Source organism: Narcine bancroftii, chromosome 12 (assembly GCF_036971445.1).
Source record: "Narcine bancroftii isolate sNarBan1 chromosome 12, sNarBan1.hap1, whole genome shotgun sequence".
In the NCBI taxonomy this organism is placed as follows: Eukaryota; Metazoa; Chordata; class Chondrichthyes; order Torpediniformes; family Narcinidae; genus Narcine; species Narcine bancroftii.
In genome coordinates, this window is record NC_091480.1 from 72,770,260 (window position 1) to 72,798,232 (window position 27,973).

General features: G+C 48.1%; 1 pseudogene; it reads left to right on the forward strand.

The window, feature by feature from the left end:
- The first annotated feature begins 780 nt into the window (after positions 1-780).
- The window catches only part of LOC138747536 (NGFI-A-binding protein 1-like), a 53,481-nt pseudogene continuing 26,288 nt past the window's right edge, over positions 781-27,973 (forward strand).

The window sequence follows — 27,973 nt, forward strand, 5'->3', positions numbered from 1 at the left end:
ATAGACTCATTCAGAAAGTCATGAGATCCATGGCTTGCCCGCAGAGGTTAGTAGGAGATGGAACAAGTTCTGCCTGGAATTCAGTGGCAAGTGGAATTCCGCAGGGGTCGTTTTTTCTGGGACCCCTACTCTTTGTGATTTTTAAAAAATAAATGACCAGGCGAAGAAGTAAAAAGATGGGTCGGTAAGTTTGGAGATGACACGAAGGTTGGAGGAGTTGTGGATAGCGTCGAAAGTTCACAATGGGATATAGACAGGACGCAGAGTTGGGCAGAGAGGTGGCAGATGAAGTTCAATCCAGCTCGGTGTGAGCGATGCACCTTGGAAGGTCAAACTCGAAGCCGGGGTGACTGGACTGATCACTCATGGTGCGGAAGAACAGCGGGATGTTGGGGACCAAATCCGTACACCCCCTCGGGGTCGCGGCGGAGGTCGACAGGAGAGTTAAGGCGGCCTATGGGCTTCAATAGTTGGGGCGGGGGGGGTTAAATTGGAGTCCTGCAGTCATGTGGCAGCTCTAGAAATCTCAGGTGAGGTCGCACCTGGAGTATTGTGTTCATTTGAAACTTATTTTGAATGGGCTACATTGTAAGGCGATTGGGGGGGGGGGGGGAAACACCACCTTGAAGGGCGCTATCTAAATGTAGGTTGAAAAAAACCCTCCACTGTAAGAACCTGCCAGGAGCAAGGAGGGAGAATGCGGCCAGTCCCCAGCACACAGAATGTGGCAGGTGGGTGGGGAAGCCCCAGAACGGGGGAAGGTCCTGGGCAAGGTTGTGGCTGCGGAGAGGAGACGGGGCGGCGCGGGAGGACGGTCCACCTTAAGCGGCTGCGGTGCGAGCTCGCTCCCCACCCTGACAGAGAGGCAGCACCAGGGTGGGGAGCGCACGGCTCTCTCTCTCTCTCCCTCCGCCATTGCTCGCCGCCGCTCGGCTTTCATCCGTCTCTCTCACCGCGGCTTTGTTGTTTTCGCCCCCCCCCCCCAACTGTCTGCTCCCCTCACCCCCACCCTTCCGATCCCGGTCCCGGTCCGCACCCGGAGCCGCCGCCGCCGCCGCCAAGGTAAGCAGCGCAACCCGGCTCGGGGACCCTGGGGAAACAGGTGCGGTCGGCGGGGCGGTGGGGGACAGTGAGCGTCGCCCCTCCGGGCTCCCACCCGCATCCTTCGCAGGACACCCACCACTTAAAGCGGTAAAGTCCCGATCCGTTGGGTTGGGCCCCACCTGAAGTTCCACGCTGCCGTTCTGGCCTGATCTGTGCATTCCATTCTTTTCGTCGGCACGGTCCTTTCCTCCCCAGAAGGAAGCCCCCTCCGGCCGCTGGAACATCGGGAAAGTTTTGGTGGCTGGGCGAGGAGGCACCAGTCAGTTGTGCAGTGTCAGCCCCCACACATCACCATGTGGTCAGGACTGTGGAATTTGGCTTCTATCTCACTCAGACAACATGAGAGACAATGTGATAGTGCCTGAGTCTGCTCCAGCACCGAAACAGGCCCTTCAGCCCATCCGGTCTGTCCCAAACAGGCCAATCCCATTCGCCTGCATTTGGCCCTCATGGTACCTGCCTAAATGTTTTAAAATGTAGACCTACAGTACAGTGACGGACCCTTCCGGCCCATGAGCCCGTATCCCCCAAATAACCTATAAACCTCGTACATTTTGAAGGTTGGGAGGAAACCAGAGTACCCAGAGGAAACCCACGCAGACGCCGGGAGAACAGAGTTCAAACGCCGTAATAGAGTTGTGCTAGCCACTACTCGAATTGCGCCACCCTTTTCATGCGTCTTTTGAATGTAATAATTGTTGCTGCTTCCAACGCCTCATGAAGGTGTCACGTATGATGTATGTCCCTTATCAGTCCCCTCTCACCTTAATCTATGCCCTCTCATTTTGCATTCACCTGCTCTTGGGGGTGGGGGGGGGGGTGGGGGGGAGAGGCAGTGACTATTTACATTATCTATGCCCCTCATGATTATATAAACCTCAATGAAGTCCCATCTTAATCCCCTGCACTTCAAGGAGAAAGGTCCCAACTTCCTTATTACGGAATTGATATTATGGGAATTAAAAACAGAAATGAACATTTTAGATCAAAGATGCTGCAAAAATGAATCTACAGCACTTTCTACATTTTATTGAGCTTAGGAAGCATGGTTAGCATTGCAGCCTGGTTTGAATTCGGCCCTGTCCGTCAAGAGTTTCTCCAATCTCCCCGGGCGCTCCGGTTTCCACCCACCCTCCTTATATGTATGGGGTTTGCAGGTTAATTGGTGTATTTGGGCAGCACGGGCTTGTGGGCCAGAAGGGCCTGTTCTGTGCTGTGTCTCTAAATTGAAATTAAATTTTCAGCACGTGCCATTCTTTTCATTTTTTGTTAGCTTTAACTTCAGTGGAGATGGAGAGGAGTGACATGGGGGGGTGAAGGGAGTTGCAACTATTTGCCCCCTGTTCAGCTGGAGTTTGCAGTAGATGGCGTGTGTTTAAAAAGAGCAGCTTCTAATTTCTTTTTGCAAGATGTAAGGCCTCTATGATACATGCTGTGAAATGGTATTTTAAAAGATAATAAAAGGTTTGTGGCCCAGAGTGCCATGAGTTTGTGGTTCATGTTGTTGCTGACATCTGTTCTTTCTTTGTCTCTTGACCTGGATGAAGTGGGCTGAGGGGATGTATTGTCCCTCCCCACTTCCGTCGCTTGCACAGTGAAGGGTCCCGATCATCACATAGCATTGTTTTGAACATAATCCTTAATGTTACTGGCAAGGACAGCATCTGATACCTATCTATTATTATCTTTGAGAAGATGGAGGTGAGTGGTGACTTCCTTATGTATGAGTACGGGATAATTGTGCTGCATTTGTTGTATGACAGAATGAGTTTCTGTATCAAATGGTGCATTTGACATTTCTTCTGTTCCTTGACCAATAGCTGAATCCCAAAGTATCTACTTTACCAGCACCATCATCCTTCTCACTTCTACAACTTTACTGCCCTTTGTTCTGACTGTTCCTCCACTATTGAAACTATCAGGCCCAGCTCGGTTTGTCTCAGACACACCAGAGACAGCAGATTTTGCTCAACCCACTGGGTTGCTCCATCTCTTCCTGGTCTGGCCTCTCCTCAACTGCATTCAGATCATCCCTAATAACCCGGACGGCATGGTTAGTGCAACGCTGTTACAGCACCAGTGGCCCGGGTTCAAATCCGGTGCTGTCCGTAAGGAGTTTGTACATTCTCCCCTTGTTTGCGTGGATTTCCTCTGGGTACTCCAGTTTCCTCCCACCCTTCGAAAACATACTGGGGGTTGTAGGTCAATTGGATGACATCGGCACAAGGGCTGAAAGGGCCTGTTACTGTGCTGTAGGTCTACATTTTAAAAGCCCATCATCTCTTTTACACCGGCCTGTTTCCGTGCTGTCTGACTTTCACTCGAACATGCATAGATTCCTTATTGCATCGGTTTCAAAATGCACGCCTTGTTGAGTAATTCTGTGATGCCAAGAACTCCCCTTTGTACTGTAGCTTTCTTGAGTCTGCAACATCGTTTCCTTCCGTTTCACCACTGGTTCAAACTTTCAGCTGTTGTTGTGCAAAACCTTCTCAAACCCCATCCCATTGCCCTTCTGCTTGGGGTGGCTCAGTGTCTGGTCCTCCCCCTAACTCCCGTCCCCATACGTGCAGAACTTCAAGTATTCGTTTGCTTTAGGAAAGGCACATAAACATAGAAGAGTTCAGCGCAGGAACAGTTCTACCAGCCCATTATCTCTGCGCCCAAGTGATGCTCAAGTTAAACTAAAACGTTGCTGCGTGCACTTCGTGCATATGTTGACCTGCGTGAGTTGACCTAGATGCTTATTAAATTTAAATTTTAAATTTAATTCTTTAAAATGTAAATTTAGACATACAGGCCCTTCCAGCCCACGAGCCTGTGGCACCCAATTACATCTAACTGACCTACAACACCTGTACGTTTTGAAGAGTGGGAGGAAACCAGAGCATCCAGAGGGAACCCACGCGAACATGGGGAGAACGTGCAAACTTGGTCCCGGTTGCTGGCGTACACTGACAGTGCCAACTTTTTAAATGTTTCCACTACTATCCCCTGGAAGCCGGTTTCAGGCATCCACCACAGTAAAAAAAAATCTCCTTTAAATTCCCCCCCCCCCCCACCTTAAATCCTCCAGTATGTGACATTTTTACCATGTTGAAAACAAGTGTTGACTGATGGTCTTACCCTTAATAATTTTACAAAGATTTCCACGGACGACCTACTGTGTGGTTCTGTGCATCTCTCTTGCTGCACTTCTCACTTGGGTTGGATGGTTGCAGGGAGAATGTTTGTCTGTTTCAGATGTTTATGTGGGCTACGGTGGCCTTGGCTTCAGCTGCCCTGCCACATGTAGGCTCAGGAGACCTGGCATCCTTTTAAAGGAGGTCTTAGCACTATTGTATGTTGGTCCAATTTGGAGAAAGTGTTGTCGATTGCTATAGACATGGAATATAAAATTTGCCCAGAATTCCTAAGCAAGTTCTTAAGAGTGGAGCAACATTGGATGTGCTACGGGTTGGTGTGAGGGTTAGATTGTTGGGACCAGGTTGAGGCCATGCTTGTGGGTATCAGGGTCGGCAAGCTGGGGGAGTGTGAGACTGGTGGTGACAATGCCATGCAGCCTGGCCAGACGCAATGTCACGAGAAGAAACCCGAGGCAGCAAATTTGTTCTATCAAAAAAAAATCCTTCTAGAGGAACTCAGTGGGTGGAGGAGCATCAGCGGGAGCCCAGCGTTTCGGATCAGAACCTTTCATCAAGACAGCAGCATTAAGAAGGGCTTGAACCTGAAACGCTGACCATTCATTTGCACCCATTAATGCAGCACGATCCGCTGAGTTCCTGCAGAAGATCCATTTCACTCCAGATTCCAGTATCTGCAGTCTCCCGTGCATCTCAGATTTGTTCTACGTATTGCAGCCGATTTCTCAAGTCACAGTGCGCTCTCAATGGATTTTTTTTCATTCTTCAGACGCTTACAAGTGCCTGAGAACCATAGAACAATAACAGCACAGAAACAGGCTGCCTCCCCCACCCCCCCCCTCCCCCCCACCAGTCTGCGCCTTTTCCCAAGTTTCAAGCTCAACACCACTTGCATGACCCTTGCCAGATTTGTTCAATGCAAAGGTGGCGGGCAAAGATCTGGTAAATGGGTGGTTTTTCATGTTTTCCTCCATTCACCCATAGAAATGGCAGGAAAAGTAAAAAAAATAATAATGCATTGTCTAACTGGTGAGAGATCACAGAGCTTGGCTCGAGAGAAGAATCTGGGAATCATTGTGCATGATTTGCAAAAAGCTAAAATGCAGTCACAGCATGTAATTCGGAAAGCTATCAGAACGTTATTGCTTATTGCAAGGGGAATTGAGTACAAAAATAGGGAGGCTATGCTTCAGTTATTTTGGGCATTGGCAAGATCACATCTGGGGGAGTGGTACTGTTATCTTATTTAACTGTGAATATTATTGTCTATTTCAACTATCTTTTGTTTCTTCTTATATTGTATATTTTTTTCTCTTCTAATGTGTTGTCTGTTAATGTGTTGATTTTAATTGGATCTGTACATTGTACTTGTGTGTAAGACAATAAACTTCACAATGGAGGATATTAACACCTTGAAAGCAGTTCTTGGAAGATTTACCCTATGATTACCTGGTGTGGGCAGATTGTCTAATGAGGAAATGCTGGGCAGGCTAGGTTTAGAGGGTTCCGAGTAGTCTTGTTGGGGATAATGAGCAGAGGATGTTTCCCAGTGGGGGAGAATCAAGAACCGGGGTCACTTTGAAAAGTTTAATACAGTGGAGATGAACTTTATTCTCTGAGGATCATAAGATTTTTAAATGGAGGTGAAAGTAGAGACTTTCAACATTTTTAAGACTGGCTAGATAGAGACGTGATCAAAAAAGTTAATGGTTATCATGGACCATGGATTTGTGGCGCTACAGTCAAATCTGGTGAAATGATAGAGCAGGCTTGAGTGATGCAGTCTGGTCTTAAATGGCATGTCTGCGTGCGTGTGTCTGTGTGTGCATGCACATTACCACCTGCCTCTCCCCTCGCTCCACCTTGCCTCACACTTGACCGAAGATTTAATGAGCTGAGACTGGAAATACTCTTTCATGTGTGCAGGTTGCATCCATATGAACTGCTCCTATTTTGGTTTGGTCGATGTAACCCATTCATAAGTTTATCCCTCTAAAGTGGTCATTTTTAGCTTTATATGTTGCTCTCTCTTTAATCATAAGTTTAATTTGTTTTTTTTCCTAGTTTTCATCTACCTTGTCCAAATGGTCTTCCATGATAGTAAAACAACTCAGAAGGAAGCTTGGTTAGGCTGGCATTGGAACAAAATCAGAATTTATTGTCATGTGTTGTGGCAGCAATCACAGTGCAAACTTTTATGTAAACCACATTGCAAAAATCATGCACGAGAAAGACAAAGTCGGGCAGTGTCTTTGGTTCATTGTTCATTCAGGAATCTGATGACAGAGGGGAAGAAGCTGCCACTGAGTGCTCGACTCTAGGCTCCTGTAGTGTGAAGAGGGCATGGCCTGGGTGTTGTGGGTCCTTGAGGATAGAGGCTGCTTTTTGAAGACATTCCCTCTTGTAGATGTCCTTGATGGAGTGAAGTCTGGTGCCCGTGATGTAGCAGGCCAAGTTATCAACCCTCTGGAGTTTTTTCCTGTCCTGAGCGTTGGTGCCTCTGTACCTGATGCAACCAGCCAGAATGCTCTCTATGGGACACCTGTAGAAGTTTACAAGAATTCAGTGAGATACCGATCTCCTCATAAAGAATAGCTTCTGATTGTTGCCTGGGGTGACACGGTCGGCGTAGCAGTTAGCATAGTGCCTTTACAGCACCAACGATCGGGACTAGACCTCGGTTCGAATCCCACGCTGTCTGTAAGGAGTTTGTGCATTCTCCCCATGTCTGTGTGAGTTTCCTCCCACCCTTCAAAAACGTACCGAGGTGTAGGTTAATGGGGTGTAAATTGGACGGCACGGACTCATAGGGCCAAATTGGCCTGTCTCTGTGCTGTATGTCCAAATTTTAAAATTTTTTAAAGTTTAAAAATTGCTTCAATGTGGAGGCTCCAGGTCTACAGAGGAGAGACTTAGCTATACATTAACAAGTGGAATGAATGGTGAAGACCCACTTCCCTTAGCAGAGGGATGAATAGCTGGAAGTATTTTTGATTTAATGTAATTAACGAAACATTTAGAGGGGACTGTCTTCATCCAGAAGGCAATAAGTTGCAAGAACCCTCAATGAGACACAAGAGACTGCAGATGCTGGAATCTAGGGCAACAAACGATCTGCTGGGGGGAACTCAGTGGCGGAAAACGAAAGGTTGACGTTTCAGATGGAACCCTTTGAATCTGAAATGTAAACAATTCGGTTTCTCCCCCTGACACTGTTCAATTTACTGAGTTCCTCCAGTAGATTGGTTTTTGAACCCTCCAAACTCATTGGAATCACCCAGAAGAGTAGGAGTACACATTAGGAAAGTGGAAGTGAAATCAGGTTTGTTCAGCAGAATATCACGGGTCCGGTGGCTTCCTGTGCTTTGTCAACATGGAGGACGTGGTTGTGAATGTAAGTCACTCAACCAGGGCAGTATTGCAGTAGAGTCCACCTTGACCTGATGGGAAGGGAGGTCAAACCTTTGCTTGAATTTTTACCTGGTCTCTGAATAAACTAGAGCCAAAAGGAGCCCTTCACCCCACCAATAATCAGTGCAACTTTCATTCTTTGTCTGCAAATATCTGTTTTAATTATTTGAGTAGAAAGTGAGGTTAAACCTGTGGTTAAGATGCTGGTTTGTAGTTATTTGTACCAGAATCCTTCAAAATGTGGGTTTTCTGTTAATTGGGTGTATTTGGGCGGCACAGGGCCTGTTACCGTGCTATATGTCTGAATTAAAATTTATAGTCTCTTGGACTGGTTTCTTACATCTGAGGGGGTGAGTAGGGGGTTTGAGAGAAGATTGCTTCCACTTTTTCTGCTTCTTTTGCGGATAATGCAGTTGGATGGGTGGAAGGTCAGGATACACTTTGACCACCGTAGTGTGGAGCAGCAATGACTGCTGGCTGGTCTTGCCCTGACCTTTCTGCTCGCGAGCCCACTGCTTACTTTCTGTAGCGTGGAGAATACAATGGAGACGCGTGGAAGTGAGTGAAGTCTGTGTGTTTGTATGTGTTGTGTGTCCATGTGCACATCATATGAGTGTCCACCTGTGCGCTCTGTTATGTGCATGTGTGAACTGAACCAAGTCCTGGCAGGTAGCCCTCCGGGCCAAGAGGCAGAGAGCAGCCTCAGTGCCGATTGTCACTAAAGCTTCCTCTCCTTTGCTTCAGAACCATTAACTTTACATGCCATGTTTTATGAAAGTTCAGGAACTTGAGGAACCGATGTAACCAAATTGTTTCTGGCAGTTAGAGAAGGCTGGATTTCACTAAAGTGTCTGACTGCCAGACCCAAGAGGAAGGTGGAGTGAATGTAAAGCTCAGCAACTCATTGGTAAACAAAGGAAAAACAAAAGTTTTTCTAGAGTTTCTCATGGTCAGAATTATTATCAATCAACAGCAGGTTCAGATTTTTTTTTGAAGTGTAGTTACTCTTGTATAGTTAGAGGATCCAAGCAGCAGATCGGCATGTAACAAATCAATTCTCACAAACAGGAAAGAGGTAATGACCAGATCATCTGTTTAGCTGGCGGTGATTGACAGTAAATATTGGGCTCTTTTGAATGGGATCTGTAATGTCTACTGAGGAGCAAGAGGGGACCTTGTTTTTAAAGCTGTCATCGAACACCAGAGCAAAGCTTCCGCCTGGATTTTGATGTGAGGATCATTGGAGAGGAACTCCCAAGCATTCGCACGAAGAGGCAGCAGTGCTGTAGCTGAGCCATGGTGCGAGGAGATGAAGGTGCAACACTTTCAGTAAATGGCGTCCCAACCAACACAGCCACCCGCCACTTCACAGCAGCTGAGGACCAAGTTATCACAGGTTTTGCAGCTTGTTCTAGGAAGCTGATGTTCAGTGTGGTTTTGCATCGCGGAAGGAGGTAACGTGGTAATTTTTTTTTCTTGCTGTGGAATAGTTTTTACTCCAGTTTAAGTCTTTTTGTGAAGCACGATTCATCTACAGCCCAACAGACATAGGGACCCAACCTGCAGAGGGCCAAGAATGGAGGGACCTCAAAAAGCACAGAGAGGCAGTCGATACCCCAGCAACATCTCTGCGGAGACAGTCCCTAGGGCTTTCGTGGATTGCTGGATTTCATCTTTCCGTGTTCTGGTCACTATTACAACAGATCGAGAGTCTCAGTTCGAGTCGGCGTTGTTCTGAGCTCTCACTGATCTTTTGGTCACCGCCCGTATTCACACTACGACTTACCATCTGCAGGAGTCTGATGGTGGAGGGGTAGCAGCTGTTCCTGAACCTGGTGGTGCCTGTGGCACCTACACCTCTTTCCTGATGGGAGCAGCAAGAACAGAGCATGTGATGGGTGGTGAGGGTCTTTGATGATTGCTACTGCTCTCCGACAGCAGCATTCCCTGTAGATGTACTCAATAGTGGGGAGGATTTTGCCTGTGATGTCCTGGGTTGTGTCCACTATCTTTTGGAGGGCTTTAAACTCAGGGGTATTGGTGTCCCCATACCACACTGTGATGCAGCTGGTCAGTTCACTTTCCACCACTCCTCTGTAGAAATTTGCCAGGGTTTCTGGTGCCATACCAAACCTCTGCAAACTCCTGAGGAAGTCGAGGCGCTGACGTGCTTTCTTCACGACAACAATAGTGCGTTGGGTCCAGGAAAGATCCTCTGAGATAGTGACTCCCAAGAACTTAAATTTGCTCACCCTCTCCACCCCTGATCCCCCAATAATCACTGGATCGTCCACCTCTGGCTTTCCTTTCCTGAAGTCAACAATCAGCTCCTGTTTTGGTGACGTTGAGTGCGAGGTTGTGGTTGGTGCACCATTCAGCCAAGTTTTCAATCTCCCTCCTGTATACTGACTCATCCCCTTCCTTTATGCAACCCACTATTATGGTATCGTCAGCAAATTTGTAGATGGTGTTATTGTCGTACCAAGCTACACAGTCATTGGTGTAAAGTGAGTAGAGCAGGGGCCTAAGAACCAAGTCTGTGGTTCTCCGGTACTAATGGAAATTGTGGAGGAGATGTTCTTACCAACCCTCACTGATTGTAGTCTGGAGGTGAGGAAATCCAAGATCCAATTACACAGTGGAGTGTTGAGCCCCAGGTTTTGGAGTTTGCTGATCAATTTTGAGGGGATGATGGTGTTAAATGTCGAACTGTAGTTGATAAAGAGCATCCTGATGAATGCATCTTTGCTGTCCAGGTGTTCCAGGGGTTTGTTTAGAGCTAGTGAGATGGCATCCACTGTAGACCTGTTACTACAATACGTGAACTGAAAGTATCCATGTCACCGCTCAGACAGGAGCTGATCTGCTTCAACACCAGCCTTTTCAAACACCTCATCACTGTTGATGTAAGTGCTACTGCTCGATAGTTGTTAAGGCAGGTCACGGCACTCTTCTTGGGCACCAGTATGACTGTGTAAGACTTGGCTAACCTTGGGTGAGGGAGAGGCAGTGCAAATGGTGGATTAAAATCGCTTCACTGTGTAATTGTGGATATCTAATTTAAACTGCCAATCGATTTTCAGAGGGCTGGTGATCATCAATCTGTAAAAGACCATATGGAATGAATATTGAATGGGTCCATTTGTTAAGTGCACAGATCTTAGAAGATGAGGGATGGATCCAGTTGCCTTTGTTTGGTTGGAAGATCCTCTCACACTCACTATTCAGTGAAGAGGTTTCAGAACAGGATCAGACTTTGCGTTGTGAATGGAATAGGATCATGAGTAGGCCATTCATCCCCTCAATCCTGTTCTATTTTTTATCACTATTACTGCCTCACCCTCTTGGGTTGCAGTGGAACATTTGTGTGCTGTCCAGGCAAGTCGATCTCTATGTAGTGCAAGAATAAACTCATAGTGTTGTACTTAAACGAAAGAGCAGGCAGGGAATCCGACAAGTAGGGAAGGCAATATTTGGACCATTAACAGAGGCAAGTGGGACTTGGGGGGCTGTGTCCGGTGGGTGAAATGTGGGGAGTCGGATGGTGGAACCAGGAGGGGGATGAATGCAGATGGTTTGGAAAAAGGGATGTGGGAGGACTTGAGGTGGATGGAAAGGAGAGGTGGGAGGAGGGGGAAATGGTGAGGAATCGAAACCACAAACCCCCTCCCTCATAGTGACATGACTTCCAGCAGGGTTGGGCGGATGAATGCTTGACGTAATCTCAGTACTGATGGACAATCTCGGGTGTAGCTGCCTCCTGTAATGAAGGCATAGACCTGATCCTGAGAGAACAAGGGAGAGGACAAGACACACACCACCAGGTTCAGGTACAGCTGCTACCCTATTGGACTCCTGATCATCAAAAACTGACAACCCCCCCCCCCCCCAGCGCATGCTCTGTTCTCGCTGCTGCCATCAGGAAAGAGGTCTAGGGGCCACAAGACTCGCACCACCAGGTTCAGGAACAGCTGCTCCCCCTCCCCCATAAGACTCCTCAACGGCAAACATTTAAGGACTCTTACTTGTGCGTTTTATCAATTTTCTTTGCTCTCTCTGTACTGCACAGTCAGTTTGTTCACATTTGTTATCTGTTTACAGTTCTTTTGATTGTTTACATTCACACTGCAGTCCAGTTTATTTTTTGCACGATCAATTAGCGGTAATTCTGCTGCGCCTGCAGGAAAATGGAATCTCGGAGTTGTATGCGATGTCATGGACGTACTCTGACAATAAACCTGAAATCTGAATGTGTACAACAAACTCAATCTGGGACTCATTTACGGGCTCTTACTTTGCACATTATTTGTTATTGAATATTTGTTTTCTGCATTGCACAGTCAGTTGTTTTGCATTTCCTTCTTGCTTACATTTCTCTCTTTTGTATACGTACCTTTTCTTGAGTTCAGGTTTTTTTTCCACTACCGAGAAGTAGAAGTTCTGCCTACCCCTCAGGAAAAAAGAATCTCTGGGCTGTATGCGATGTAAACAATTCACTTCAGGGGCCATTTACTTACCTATACCATTGCCATGGCTATCATGTTTATGATCTAAATGCATTGTGAAAGTTAGATAACAACAAGGCAAGGACCTGATTGTGACTTCAAAGCCCCTTCAGAGGTTTGTGCACAGCATCTACGGTGCATGTAAAAGTCCACCCCCTATTTTTGGCCCCAAAATCTGGTATTTTCCATATATTGTGTGTAAAAAGTTAACCCCCCCCCCCACCCCCACTTCTTTTTGGCTCCGGCTGCCCATCCACTGGAGCTCCCAATGCCCCGACTACGGATCCTCACCTCGGCCGTCCACCCATCTGAACTCCCGACCATGGACTCCTGTCCTGGCTGCCCGCCCATCCGAGCTCCCAACGCCACGAACGATGCAGGTACTTACTGCAGTCAAAAGTAGTATGTAACTCCCTAAATTTCACCCTAAAAATTGGTCCACAAAATTTGATGATTACACGTGTAGCACTCGGAATGAAACATGAAAGTCTACAGGCACTGTGATTGTAGTAAAAATATATAAATGCTGGAGGAACTCAGCAGGTCTCGCAGTATCCATCAGGTCAGAAGAATCAGAATCAGGATTTATTGTCATGAACAAGTAATGAGATTCGGTGTTTTGCGGCAGCGTCACAGGGCAAACGTTCATATCATAACCATCTTACAGCATTACCATTAAAAAATTAAAATAGCAGTGTCGGAACAGTAAGGCAGTGTCTCTGGTTCATTGATTATTCAGGAATCTGATGGCAGCGGGGAAGAAGCTGCCCTTGGGCCGCTGAGGGCTCGTCTTTAGGCTCCTGTATCTTTCCTGATGGTAGCAGGGTGAAGAGGGCCTGGTCTGGGTGGTGGGGTCTTTGAGGATAGAGGCTGCTTTTTTAAGACACTGCCTCATGTAGATGTCCTCGATGGAGTGAAGTCTGGTGCCTGTGATGTCACAGGCTGAGTTAACAACCCCCTGGAGTTTATTTTTGTCCTGAGAGTTGGTAAAGATGTATAACCAATGTTTCGGGCTTGAACTCTACCTTGATGAAGGGCTCAGACATGAAACGTTGGTTATATATCTCTTTACCTCCCATGGACGCTGCGAGACCTGCTGAGTTCCTTCAGCATTTCTGTGTTTTTTTTATAATTAGCACGTGGTGTTTTTTTGCTGTTACTTTACCCGTACTTAACTGTGGAAGAGTTTTGAGTGCGCAGAAGTTAAAACCTCTGCTTCAAGGTAGTAGTATGGGACTTTTTGTCCATATGATACCCCGATGGCTTTCATGGTTCATCTGGAAGAATGACCTCGGAGCAACTACCTGGAGCTGAAAGAGACCTTGAACTTTGAGATAAAGGGTGGTCCTAACTGTCGCTACTCAAACACCTTCATAGCTGTTTAAAATAAGTATCAAAAACCTTTGTTATGTTCATTGTGGATAAAGGGTAGAGGTTTTTCCAGTTCAAAAATCCCTAGAAACAGCCCAGGATATTTTGATCTAAAATATTGCTTCATGTATCCCATCCAACATGTCTTGGTCTCCAACTCCATCACATCTTCATTCCGATACATCCAAGGATTTACTGGCATTACCTCTGCCTGTGGTGTTACCTCTCCCTACCTCCAGAATCTCCCCTGCCTCCATAACCTCCGTGTTCCACCATCTCCCACCTCCAATTCAATCCCCAGTTCAATTGCTGCGTATTTGGTGGCCATGAGATCAGCTGCCAGTGTTCCAGAATTCCTCCCTAGAACCTTTCCAATACACCAAAGTGCAGGAGAAACTCAGCAGGTCACACAACATCCATAGGAAGTAAAGGGTAACCAACGTTTCAGGCCTGGGCCTTTTGTCAGGGATCTATCAACTCATCTTATTTCTCTTCTAACCCCTCCCTCTATGACCTCTTACCTGTTTAGCCTGTGCTCCTCCCCCTGCACCTTCCTCCTCTCCTACCCCTGTTCCCACAGCTTTTTTTATTCAGACGCTTGGCTGTTTTTGTTGATAATTGACGAAGGGCCCAGGCCAGAAACAGTCATCACCCTTCACTTCCTATGGACGCTGCGTGACCCGCTGAGTTTCTCCAGCGCGCTTGTGGATTGCACTCGACCCCAGCGTTTGCAGACTTTCTTCTTTCACTCCAGAACCTCTTCAGATCCTCCTCAAACCCAAAGTCCTGCCACTTCCTCGAACAATAGTATTCTGTGGTTCCACCCCTTCAAAGGATCCAGGAAAGCTTTTGTGTTGTGGGAAGAAGTTGCTGTTGAAGGGCGCAGACCGGGAGATCGCTTCGCTGAGCACCTTTGCTCCATTCGTATCAGTGACCGGGTTCTCTCCCAGTGGCCGATCACTTCAGTTTCGCGCCCCACTCCCATGCTCACACGGCTGTCTGTGGTCTCGTGTACTATCCCAGCAAGACCACCTGTAAGTAGGAGGATTTTCCACCTGGGCCCTCTCCAGCCGGATGGCATTGACATTGACTTCTCTGGTTTCTGCTAGCCTGCTCTCCATTCCCCCTTTCCTCCAGCTCTCCACCCCCTTCCCTCTCCCCTCATTTGCCGGTGTGCCCTCCCTCCCTTATCTGCCTATTACCTCCTCCCCCCAAGCATTTTTTTAGAGGGCTTGCCCACATTTTGTCTGCACCTTGATGAAGGGCTCAAGCCCAAACGTTGGTTCTGGATCTTTACCTTTGCGAAATAAAGTCCACTGTTTGACCTGCTGAGTTTCTCTAGCATTTTGTTTCTACTTCAACTCTAGTGTGTGCAGACTCTTGTGTTTTATGTGCTGTTGACATTGGTTGCTCTGTTCTGGTCAAGAGGGTGGAGGAAACTGAAGTTCTGTTGTTTCTTTCCACAGGGACCTCCCGTCACCGCAACACCAGGACCATGACCACATCACAGCCATCCACACTGGGGGAGCTGCAACTCTACCGGGTCCTCCAGCGGGCCAATCTTCTCCTCTACTACGATGCATTCATCCAGCAGGGAGGAGATGATGTCCAGCAGCTGTGTGACGCTGCGGAGGAGGAATTTCTGGAGATCATGGCCCTGGTAGGCATGTCCAGCAAGCCTCTGCATGTCCGACGTCTTCAGAAGGCCTTGCAGGAGTGGATCACCAACCCGTCAGCCTTCAACCAGCCCCTCACCAAGTTGCCAGCGAGCAGCATTCCCATCGCCAAGGTGGCGGAGGTGAATTCGGCGAGTTCCAACTCTGCCGGCGCGCAGCAGGAGCATCAGTCACGCCTGGTGCAGATCCCAGCTGGCGGCCTGGAGCTTGGCGGCAACCACGCCTCGCCGCGGCGGACCGAGACCTCCTCGCAGACAGAGCCGACGTCCTCGGGCCGCCATTTGCCCACCGTCCCCAGCATCATCGCGATGCCTAAGGAAGAGCCCCACTCGCCCCCCAAGGACGGCCCGTCCCTGCCTCTCACCCAGGACGTCATCCAGATCATTGCCACCTGTGCCGAGCGCCTCATCCAGACCGTGCCCAGGATGGACCCCAAGGAGCTGGAGTGCATCTTCATCAGCAACAAGAAGATGTCCAAAACCCTTGGCCACATCTTCGAGATGAGCAACCAGGAGCCGCAGAAGGAGGAGGAGATCAGGAAGTTCAGCGCAATCTACGGAAGGTTTGACTCCAAGCGGAAAGATGGGAAGAATCTCACATTGCATGAGGTACTTTCACCATTATCTACTTATCCATGCAAGTTCTCACTTTCCCCAAAGAACATAGTGTGCTTTCTGTAAGGTCACAGTGGAGTAGGTTGTTCACTAACATTTGACCAATCTCCATGACCCACAGTTCACCTCTGGTTAAACCACTTACCTCAGCTTTGCATCACTTCTCCCTGGAGGGGTGGGAATTTTTGTGGAATTGGCTATTTCAGAGAATACATGAATCCATGCAAACATTCATGAGGAGTTTTAGGCTCCTTACCTAAGAAAGGGTGGGTGGGCATTGGAGAGGGTCCAGAGGAAGTTCACGAGAGTGATCCTTGGAATGAAAGCATCATCATTATGAGGAGTATTTGATGGCTCTGGGTCTGCACTCTTTGGAGTTTAGAAGGGAAGGGGGAAATGGGGTTTCATTGATACCTATTGAATACTGAAAGTCCTGGATAGAATGGATGTGGAGAGGATGTTTCCTGTGGCGGGGGAGTCTGGGACCAGAAATACAAAAATGCCCCTTTAGAATGGATGAGGAGGAATTTCTTCACCCAGAGAGTGACGAATCAGTGGATTTGTTCCCGCAAACAGCTGTGGAAGCCATCATTGGGAAATTTAAGACAGAGGTCGATGGGTCTTGATTAGAAGGGAATCAAGGGTCATAGGGAAAAGGGAGGAGAATTCTGCCGCGCCCGCAGGAAAAGAGGTGTCTTGTGGTGTCATGTATGTAACCTGACATTAAATATGAAATCTGAGAATGGGGTTAACAAAAATAGTAAATCCAACATGATGGAATGGAGGGGCAGACTGATAGGCCGAATGGCCTAATTTTGTTCTTGTGTCTTACCATCTTAATGACTTCGTGACATTCTGGAAAGAGAATTAAAAAAAAATCCCAATCTCCCACCCACAGCCCCAGCCCCCGAGAGAATTCGTTCCACCTCATCTCCATGTTTAAATTATCGTTCTTGTATCCAGAGTTTGCTCCAATTTTATAGGTTTCCCTTCTGGTGAAATATCCTCAAGGCACTAATGTTGCAAAAGTCCTTTGGGATCTTAAATGTTTTGGAATGATCACCTGAGCTCTGGTACACATGGACCCAACTTTCCCAGTGACCCCCTGGGTGACTTTCCAACTTGCCCAGTGTCCCCCTGGGTGACTTTCCAACTTGCCCAGTTTCCCCCTGTCTGACATCCCAACTTGCCCAGTGTTCCTCCATGTCTGATGTCCAAATTGCCCAGTGTCCCCCTGTCTGACATCCTAACTTGACCAGTGTTCCCCCATGTCTGATGTCCAAATTGCCCAGTGTCCCCCTGTCTGACATCCCAACTTGCCCAGTGTTCCCCCATGTCTGATGTCCAAATTGCCCAGTGTCCCCCTGTCTAACGACCCAACTTGACCAGTGTTCCCCACCCCCCCGTATGACGACCCCTTTGCCCCAGGAATCAGTCCACTTCTCAGCATCAAGGCACAGGGATGTCCCAGATGCATGCAATGGATCTGATGCTGGGATGACCCGAGGATGGAATTATCCAGAGAATGTGCCCCCTAAACTGGACCTTTAGTCCAACCAATCAAATGTTAGGAGAGTAATCCAACCAACAGTGGAAATTCACATGAAAGAGATAATCTACTGGAGGAATTCAGGAGGTCAAACAGCGTCAGTTCATCAGTTTGTATCTCCAGTCAAATTTCACCGTTGACCAAAGGCAAATGCTCCCAATTGTGATGTATGTTCATCCTCGTTTTAAAATTCCTCTGAGGCCCAGACCCCCTGTATCTTCCTTCCGTCCGAAAGCCCTCTGAGATTTCTGATCTCATCTCATTTTGGCCTTTTGAACGTTTGCCCCGTTTTCTTTGCCCGATGTCGGGGACGATCGCTTCAGTTACCAAGGGACCCTTTCTTAAATATCATTCCTCAAAGTGGTCCTCATTGACCAAGACTTTGAGTCTTGTGTGTGATCCACCACCGGACTTTGTCTGGGAACTGGCATGGTGTTTTGGGTCCAATGTGGTCGAAAATGTACAAAATGGGGACAAACTGAGAAACCACAAAGTGCATCTTCCTGTGTGCATTCACACCAATTTGCTGCTGTGCTTCCGTCAAGTATGATGAAGGCACGAGTCTGCCCTGAATTCGAACTGCCAACTTAATCATAAAAGAAATGGAATATTCTCGAAATACTCAGCAAGTCAGGCAGTATCTGTGGAGAGAGACGTGGAGTTAATGTTCCTACCTTCAGTTCCGATGAAAGTTCATTGATTTGCAAACCAACTCCGATCCCCTCCCCACAAATGCTGCCTGACTTACAGAACATTTCTTGCTTTTACTATTAATCTTTAAGATTGAAAGTATCTTCAGTGTTTTGCATTTGAAGAATTATTTGTGTTTTGTCATGACGTTGTAAACATATGTGGTGTTTGACATCTAGAATCTATAGACACTGTTTACATCACTGGATTAGATCACTTTGGGAGCACTGTATGATCTCCAGGATCCATAGTTGACCCCAAATATCCCAGATACTTACATAGAACATAAAACACTACAGCACAGTACAGGCCCTTCGGCTGTCGATGTTGTGCCAAGCCATATAATTCCTCAAAACAAAATACCAAACCTTCCCTACTTCATAACCCTCTATTTTTCTTTCATCCATGTGCCTCTTAAACACCCCTATTGATCCACTCTCCACCACCATCCCTGGCAATGCATTGCAGACACCCACAACACTCTGTGTTGTAGCGGCATGCTACCCGGAGGTGGCCCGACACACAAAATGGGAGTTGAACATGGCGATCACACAAGGTCCGCGCAGGCTAATGGCCTTTCTCCTCGGCCAGCTGCCCGCGCAGTGGGAAACATTGACTAATCAGCGACCAGAATGTTGCTGATGTCACTTCCACTGACAACGGCGGGAAAACCGGGCCCAGTGGTGGAAACTGGGCCTATATAAGCTGGGGCAGGGAGAGCAATAAACCAGTCTTGACCATGACCCCATTGTGTGTGTGTCGTTCTTCCGCTCCCTGCTGTAGCAACTCGCTGCATTGACGACCCTGACCGGTCCATTTGGACCTGAAGATGACCGATCAGTCAACGCTCCACACAGTTTCCCTGAAGCTGCCAACATTCTGGACATCGCATCCCCTGGTGTGGTTCGAGTAGGCCAAAGCCCAGTTCCAGCTCCGACAGATCTCCGCCGACGGTACATGAGTCATCGATTTCCTGCCACAGCCTCCAGAACAAGGCAACTATGAGGCCCTCAAAGAGATTTTAACACAAACCTTTGGGCTCTCATGGCACGAGCGCGCTGCCCGACAGTTGCACATGGATGGCCTGGGGGTCAGGAACCCATCTGTCCTCGTGAGCGACGTGCTGGCCTTGGCTGAGGGGCACAAGCCTTGCCTGCTTTTCAAGCAGGTTTTCCTGGAATAACTGCCCGAGGATATCCGACTGCTACTCACTGATGAGGACTTCAGCGACCCCAGGAAAATTGCTGCTCAGATGGACATGCTCTGGAGAGTGAAAAGGGACGGCAGCTCCGTGGTGGAACAGGTCGCTAGGCCAAACACCGCAACAACCGACAGAAAGGCAAGTGGACTTCCCCACCAATCGGTACTGCTTCTACCTTCAGAAATGGGGTACGGAGGCCCGCTGATGCCACCCCACTGCGTGTTTCGGGGAAACGCCATGGCCAACCGTCACTCGTGGCTACAGCGGTTGGCCAACAAGACAGTCTTCTCCACTTCTCCACATCTGGGACTCCCTCTCAGGATGGCGGTTCCTGGTCAACACGGGTGCTGAGGTCAGCGTCCTTCCCCACCCCCCCCCCCCCCCCCCCCCTCAGTTTACGACACCTGGAACGGGAAACCGGACCCGGCCCTGAGGGTGGCGAAGAGTAGCAGCATAAGGAACTTCAGCACCCGCATCATCCCACTCCATTTGGCGACAGCTGATTCAAATGGACTTTCATGCTGGCAGCTCCTGGCTGAATTCCCTTCCATCGTGACACTGCAGTTTACCGCAGCCAAGCCCAAGCACGGGGTATGGCGCCACATCCTGACACAGGCCCCCCCCCACGTCAGGGCGCGTCACCTTCCCCCCCGAGAAACTCAACCTCACGAAAGAGGATTTCAAAAAGAAGGAAGAACTGGGGATTGTGCAGCGGTCCGACAGTCCTTGGGCCTCCCCCCTGCACATGGTACCAAAGGCAGCGGAAGGCGGGAGGCCTTGTGGAGACTACCACCACCTCAATGAGACCACCACACCGGACAGGTATCCTGTACTACATATACAGGACTTCACCGCAAACCTACAAGGGAAGCAATATTTTCCATGGTCGACATTATCCAGGGTTATCATCAAAAACCATTCCACCCTAAAACTGATCATCACCTCCTTTGGGCTGTTTCAGTTCCTAAGGATGCCTGCTGGGCTCAAGAAGGCAGCTCAGCCCTTCCAGAGACTCATGGGTTGGGACTTCAGGTTTGCGTTCATTTGCCTAGATGATATCCTGATAGCCAGCCGCAATCGCAAAGAGCACGTGGCCTACTTAAGACAACTGCACTCGCCTGAGTGACTTTGGCCTAACAATCAACCCGGCCCAATGACAGTTCGGGCTCGAGACAATCGACTTTCTTGGCCAGAGAATCAACAATCATAGGACGACATCCCTGCCTGAAAAAGTAGAGGCCATCAGGCGTTTCACCAAACCCCGCACAGAGAAGGGCCTCCAGGAATTCGTCAGTATGATCAATTTTTACCACCGTTTCATACCAGGCCGCAGGCCGCATCATGCTCATTCACACTCGTGGCAAGGAAACAAAAAGAGGTAACCTGGGACAAGGTAGCATCAGAGACATTCCAACAAGCAAAAGATGCCCTTGCCAAAGCTGCGCTTCTGGTGCACCCTAGGACAAATGCCCCGACCTCCCTCATAGTAGACACTTCCAACACAGTGGTCGCGGCATGCTTGAACATTTGATCAAAGGACATTGGCAGTCCCTGGCATTTTTTAGCTGACCCCTCCAGCCCCTGAACTTAAATACAGCGCCTTCAACCACGAACTCTTGGCACTGTACCTGGAGGTCCGACACTTCAGATACTTTTTGGAGGGGAGGCAATTCAAGGTCTTCACAGACTACAAATCCCTAACCTTCACCTTCAACAAAGTATTAGACCCATGGTCAGCCAGGCAACAAAGATACCTGTCCTACATATCCGAGTTTACCACGGACATAAAACACATAGTCGGTAAAACCAATGTAGTGGCTGACGCACTGTCACAACCAGTGCTTCAGGCCATTCAGACACTGTCCTGGGGATAGACTACATGGCCCTGGCTAAAGCACAACAGACAGATCCCCAGATTCCCACGTACAAGATGGTGGTCTCAGGGCTCAGGCTAGAGGATGTCACCATCAGCCCAGGCAACCTTACGTTCCTAGGCAACGTGTCCACTGTCAAACCCTGCCCCATCATACCGGCATTCTGGAGACGGCAGGTTTTCAAAGCGGTGCACAACCTGGCGCACCTGGCCATCAGAACCACCATCAAGATGGTAGCCAGATAGTTCGTCTGGCACGGCCTCTGTAAGCGTGGACCAAGACCTGCACGCCCTGTCAGGCATCTAAGGTGCAAATGCACACCAAAGCAGCTCCCCTTCGAATCAGCACGGCGAAGGTTCAGTCTCATCCACATTGACATTGTAGGACTGCTGCCAGCCTTCTGGGGGTGCAAGGTACCTCTTGACAGTGGTCGACCGCTCCAAAAGGTGGCCAGAAGCAGTTCCACTAGCGGAAACAACTACCAAGTCCTGCGCCAGAGCATTGATCAATACCTGGGTGGCAAAATTTGGAGTGCCGAAGCATATGACTTCTATTGGGGTGCACAATTCACCTTGGGGCTCTGGGCAACACTTCACGTGTATCCACAGGACTGATTTTCTGCATCTGGTGCTCCCTTTGTGGCCTTCTTCTACATCAGAGAGACTGGTCAAAGACTGGGAGATCACTTCGCTCAGTGCCAGAGACCTCCCAGTGGCCAACCTTTTCAGTTCTGCATCACACTCCCACACCCATGTCTGTCTTCATGTACTATCCCATCAAGAACACCTGAAAATTAGAGGAACAATACCTGATCTTCTGTCCTGGCCCTCTCCAGCCGGATGCCATTGACATCAACTTCTCTGTTTTCTGCTAACCTCCTCCCCTTTCTATCTACCTTCCCTTCCCACTGTCAGCTCTCCATCTCCTTCTCTCACTTTTCACATAGCCTCCCCTTGCTCACCGCTGTCCTCTCACTCCCTCCTCCACGTATCACCTCCTGCCTTTGGGACCACCCCTCCCCCTCAACCATTTTGTTCGGATGCCTGTGGACATTTTGCTCATACCTTGACGAAGGGCTGAAGTCCTAAGTGTCAGTTCTTTATCTTCATCTTTGCTCCATAAAGGGACACTGTTTGACCTGCTGAGTTTCGCCAGCGTCGTGTTTCTACTTTAATCACGGGGTCTGCAGACTTTCAAGCTTTACTTCTTTTGATAGGACTGAAGTCTCCTTTGTCTTCACCAAATATGTGGGACACCTGTAAAATGGTCATTTGCAATTTAGTGGCTTCAAATCCAGCAAAAAAAGTTGGAGACTTTCCTCTGCGTCTGTTCTCCAGGTCTCCTCTTTTGATTCAGCTCTTGGAAACTGTGGCCTATTGTGAGGAGGGTTCGAGGCTGTGGAGCCAATTTCCTTCCCATTGTTGGTGCCACCGACTTGAGTACAGGGCAGTAGGCTTGGTGTCCGATGGTGTCTCCCCTTTCTGCCCTTTGCCCCCAGCATTTCTGTGCCTCCACTCCACTGTAACGGCTGGAAATGTGTCTTCTTTCTCCACCCGCGTGCTCGTTGACAATATTTTCATTCCTTTCAGCAATGAAGGGCTTTGTGGGTGCGGCAGGGCCAGGGCTCTAGGTTATTTATGGATGGGGTAGGACCAGGGTTATTCATCAGGGCCCACCACCAAGGGAGTCCAGTGCTTGATATTATCTTGTCCTTTGACTTCAGAGGTGGCAGAGAGTAACCAGCATTGTGGCAACTATGTTGCTTCACACAGCTGACTGACGTGTGCCTCCGCATCCTGAGCCACCCTTGGACACAGGTGCTGGAGGAGCAGAGCTGCTCTCCTTGCATCAGTGTACCTTCCCTGCTGCGTTTGGGCTCATACTTCCCAAGACAGAACCGTTTGCCATGTTGTCCACTGTCACCTCGGCCTGAGCTGTGGACAATTGAATTTTCAGCCTTCATCATAAAGCGGCAGTTAACGTAGCGGTTCGCGCAACACTGTTACGGCGCCAGTGACCCAGTTTCAAATCCCGCGCTGTCTATGAGGAGTTTGTACATTTTCCTGTGTCTGTGTGAGTTTCCTCTGGGTGCTCTGGTTTCCTCCCACCCTCCAAAAACTTACTGGACTCATAGGTTAATTGGGGATAGTTGGGCAACACAGGCTATTAGGCTGGAAAGGCCTGTTACCGTGCTCTATGCCCAAACTAAAAATTAAAAATCAAACCTTTTCTTTAAAATTATGTATTTCTTTAGGTTTTGGATTTCACAAAATTATAGAGTTGGGAAACACAGGCCCAAACCCGAGGTGTTAAATGCCTCCATCTGTTTGCATGGTTCTGTGATCTGCCTTTTTCACTCAATGCAAATTGACATCTGTGGGGAATGACACACCAATATTACTGCGAGACACACCTGCCTCTGATCCAGTATTATTCCGGGTGCGAGACACACCTGACCGAGATCCAGTATTACTGCAGGAGTGAGACACACCTGACCCAGATCCAGTATTACTGCGGGTGTGAATCACACCTGTCTCAGATCCAGTATTACTGCAGGAAGGAGACACACCTGACCCAGATCCAGTATTACTGCAGGTGGGAGACATACCTGACCCAGATCCAGTATTACTGCGGGTGCGTGACAGTCCTGCCTCTGATCCAGTATTACTGCAGGAGTGAGACACACCTGACCCAGATCCAGTATTACTGCAGGTGGGAGACAGACCTGACCCAGATCCAGTATTACTGCAGGTGGGAGACAGACCTGACCCAGATCCAGTATTACTGTAGGTGGGAGACAGACCTGACCCAGATCCAGTATTACTGCAGGTGGGAGACAGACCTGACCCAGATCCAGTATTACTGCAGGTGCGAGTCACACCTGCCTCTGATCCAGTATTACTGCAGGAGTGAGACACACCTGACCCAGATCGAGTATTACTGCGGGTGCGAATCACACCTGCCTCAGATCCAGTATTATTCCGGGTGCGAGACACACCTGACCCAGATCCAGTATTACTGCAGGAGCGAGACACACCTGACCCAGATCCAGTATTACTGCGGGTGTGAATCACACCTGTCTCAGATCCAGTATTACTGCAGGTACGAGACACACTTGACCCAGATCCAGTATTACTGCAGGTGGGAGACATACCTGACCCAGATCCAGTATTACTGCAGGTGGGAGACATACTTGACCCAGATCCAGTATTACTGCAGGTGGGAGACACACCTGACCCAGATCCAGTATTACTGCGGGTGCGTGACAGTCCTGCCTCAGATCCAGTATTACTGCAGGTGTGAGTTACACCTGCCTCTGATCCAGTATTACTGCAGGTGGGAGACATACCTGACCCAGATCCAGTATTACTGCAGGAGTGAGACATACCTGACCCAGATCCAGTATTACTGAAGGTGCAAGTCACACCTGCCTCTGATCCAGTATTACTGCAGGAGTGAGACACACCTGACCCAGATCCAGTATTACTGAAGGTGCAAGTCACACCTGCCTCTGATCCAGTATTACTGCAGGAGTGAGACACACCTGACCCAGATCCAGTATTACTGAAGGTGCAAGTCACACCTGCCTCTGATCCAGTATTACTGCAGGTGCGAGACACACCTGACCCAGACCAGGCAGCATGGAAACAGGCCCTTCTGCCCAACCTGCCCTTGCCAACCACGTTGTCCACCTGAGGAGGTCCCTTTTACCTGCATTTGGTCTGTATCTCTCTTTTCTATTTATGTACCATCCAAATGTCCTTTAAATGTTACAGTTGTACCCTTTTCAGTTTAAACCTATGCCCCCTAGTTTTGGACTTCTCTACTCTGGGGAAATGACTGCGACTATTCACCTTATCTATGCCCCTCACAAACTTGTATACCTTCATAAAGTCACCTCACATCCTCCCATTTTCCAGGGAAGATAGTGCCAGCCTGTCCAGTCTTTCCTTGTCACTCAAGCCTTCAAATCCTGGAAGTGTCCTCAGGAAACATTTGGGAACAATCTAAAATCTAGGAACCTATCATTTCCTGCCCTTGTAAAACTGGGTCCAAGTTGATTTGGTTTCTGAATGTATCTCTGACTCAGAGCCCCCTCTCACCAAACCACCCCACCCTTCCCTCTCCTCCCCCCACCCTGCTCCACCACCAAACCCTGATTGGTGAATCCCTTCCCTCTGTTTGTACCACTGCAGTGTTGTTCAGAAATGGAATATTGCAGTCAGTGTGATCTGCCTGACATATACAGGAATATCAATTGAAATGGGGCTGATTGACTTTCTCCGGAAATTAATACAAAGAAAATTTATTCTGATGATCAGCATTGGCTGTTAAACATGTCAATCAACATAAGCAGTCAAGGACCAGACACACTCCAGTTATTAGCCCATTAAAATGAGGTGGATATGAGAATAGATATGAAGGTTTCCATTATTCTTTCCTCACGTGTGGGTCCTGTTGAACTCATGACAATTTAAAGGCACAGCTGTTAGTGGAGCTAGGATATGGGATCAGTATAAACAAGGTTGAGTGAATTTAACTCTTTAGGAATAAATCCAGTCTTACAGCAAGTTTTATCAGCTTTTTACTATTGAAATCAAAAGGTGAACAAATTAGACATTTATTTAGCTCTTCAAGACGTGTCCAAAAGATTTTGGGGAATATATATTCCTTCTGAGTGTTTCCATTGTAAAATGAGGTGACCCAGTATCTGTGGAGCAAAAGAGAAGTGTGATGTCAGCAGAATTAATTTTTTAAAAAATTTAGACATATAGCATGGTAACAGGCCATTTTGGCCCACGAGCGTGTTGCCAATTTCCACCCCATTAACCTTCAACCCCCGGTACATTTTTTCAACGGTGGGAGGAAACCGGAACTCACGGGGAAAACCCATACAGACGTGGGGAGAACATTGATGTCGGGATAATTGGTGACCGGGCTACTTGGGAAGGCCTTGCTTGTACAGCTGGTACTTGGAGATTAGTTTGATGTCCTGTGTGGAAACAAAAACTGTAGCCACAATGGTGCAGCCCATCCTCTGTTCACATGGGTGGATTTCTTTGTGCTCAGATTTTGGGAGTTGACTCAGCGAAGGAGATTTCTTCCAGCTGAGTCACAGCTGAAACGAACACAGTCAACAGTTGGCACTTCCAAGGATTTGTTTTCATTTGGATTCGTGTCACCTGATCCTGAAGGAGGGACGGAAGCCATTTCTGAAAACAGGGCTATGCACAAAACCAGTATGAATTTTACTCCCTCTTGCACCATTGACAAGAGATCCGAGGAAAGACACAGCCTATTTTAAACTACAGGTAGTCCCCAACTTACAACCATAATTGGGACTGAAGGATCAGTCATATCTTGGAATGGACATAAGTTGGAATTTTGCCCACGCGCATGGAGTATCTATGTCTTAAAGCAAACTTTTTAATCAAATCTTTTTTTCACTGTAGATTTTTCTTTTATTTGGCAACCTATAACAGGGATACAGGGGATGTAAGGCCAAAATGTGCGTACTTGTTAGTCAGTGTCCTGGAGTCCGCAGGCTGGGGATGGCCATCTTGATTCCTGTGTGCATACGTAAGTCACTGGTTGGCACATGTACGGTGGGTTTGCGTATTGGAGTTTGGCGTATGTGCAGTGGGTTCGCATATTGGAGTTTGGTTGGCGCATGCGCGAGAGTTAAACTCCCTGTCAGTATTGAATTTGCGCCCTTAACTCTCGTGCATGCGCCAACTGAATTCCAACACTTGAACCCACTGCGTATGCAGCAACCGGCGACTGATGCATGGGCACAGGAACCAAGATGACCGCGAACCCCAGGACACCGACTAACAAGGTACGCCCGCACATTTTGGCTTTTAGACCCCCTGTATCCCTGTTATAGTTTGTCAAATGCAAACATAAACCGTATAAATTTTATATTTTTTATTATATTTTTTAAAATTTCGGTCGTATGTGCAGATGGTTCTCCAAACACTTGGGTTTATTGATACGCATCTTGTCAGCACTTTTCATTGCTGGCTTGGTTTCTGTGTGTTTTCTGGTTTCTAAGGCACTGATATCCCAGTGGGAATATTGTTTCATCATGATATTTGTGAGCTGTGACTGTAGTGGAACAAGAGGGCAGGAACGATGCAGTGTGAGCAAAAGGCAGGCCAGGCCATATAAGAGCATAGGACTTCCAGCTGAGTGTGGAGAGGGTGAGATCATTTCCTGCCATTGGACAGGTTTCGTTTTTGCCTGGCATGCCAACTCTTTGTTGCCTCTGACTGTGCACTGGCTAGGTTTCAGATTCTCTGCCTTCTCCACTACTCCTCACGAACTGATCCTTGCTAGCTGACTGGGGTGTGGCAAATTCCTCAGTAACTTTGTGGGGACTGTTCCAAGGTCTCTCCACACACACGCACCTGAGTACAGCTTCGTCACCCACCCACTGTGGGCTCCACCTTTCAACCCCCTTGAACAACAATCCTGTCTTTTCACAAGACTACAAACATCTCAATAGATAAGGTAAAAACAGAAAGTGCTGGCACACTTGGCACCATCTGCAGAGAGAGAAACAAAACTCAAGGCTTTGAGCAGATTAGATTAAGATAGTTATTGTAAACACTTTAAAAGCACCAGTAGTTCTGCCCTGCACTACTTCCAACATTGCTGCACCCAGTTATATCACATCTTGAGACATTGGAGCAGAAATAGGCCATTCAGCCCATCGAGTCTGCCCCACCATTTAACCGTGAGTTGATCCATTTTCCCACTCAGCCCCACTGCCTGATGTTCTCTCCATAACCTTCGATGCCCTGGCTAATTAAGAACCTATCAATCTCTGCCT